This window comes from Grammomys surdaster, unplaced genomic scaffold (assembly GCF_004785775.1).
Source record: "Grammomys surdaster isolate TR1022 unplaced genomic scaffold, NIH_TR_1.0 193, whole genome shotgun sequence".
NCBI classification, from domain to species: domain Eukaryota; kingdom Metazoa; phylum Chordata; class Mammalia; order Rodentia; family Muridae; genus Grammomys; species Grammomys surdaster.
This window is the reverse complement of record NW_021604638.1, coordinates 7,795,374-7,796,168: the sequence shown is the minus strand read 5'-3', so window position 1 is coordinate 7,796,168 and position 795 is coordinate 7,795,374.

The window sequence follows — 795 nt, the reverse complement described above, 5'->3', positions numbered from 1 at the left end:
TCTCTCTCTCTCTCTCTCTCTCTCTCTCTCTCTCTCTCTCTCTCTCTCCCTTTTTCTCCTGTTACACCCCTGCTTGCTTTCTCCAGTGTTAGCAATATGCAACTGACCTTGCTTCACTGGTCCCAATTTCCATGACCCGGGTTCTGGCCTACATGCCCTGTAAATGAGCAAAGGGAAAAGAAGTCTTGGTTCTCCTCCAGAGCACCGTCCAAGGGTGATGGGTGAGGTCCAGGCTCCAGGGCCTGTGGTGAACGGTGACAAGAGCCAGCTGTTTTTTAAAGCCTTTCTGATACTGAGTGAGTACCAGGCTGTCCATCAGTTTCCTCTTTCCTTTAGTAGATTCAAAAGTGGTGAGGAAGCCAGGCTGTGGTGGCACACGCCTTTAATCCCAGCACTTGGGAGGCAGAGGCAGGCGGATTTCTGAGTTCGAGGCCAGCTTGGTCTACAGAGTGAGTTCCAGGACAGCCCAGGCTATAAGAGAAACCCTGTCTCGAAAAACAAACAAATAAACAAACAAACAAAAGTGCTAAGGAGGTGGGCCTGCTGCAGCAGAGCTGGCTACGCGCACAGAGCAAAATGACCCCAGAATCAACATTTTGTTTTTGCTCTTTCTTTCTCTCTTTCTTTCTTTCTTTCTTTCTTTCTTTCTTTCTTTCTTTCTTTCTTCCTTTCTTTCTTTTTTTTTTTTTTTGTTTTTTTGAGACAGAGTTTCTCTGTGTAGCCCTGGCTGTCCTGGAACTCACTCTGTAGACCAGGCTGGCCTCAAACTCAGAAATCTGCCTGCCTCTGCCTCCC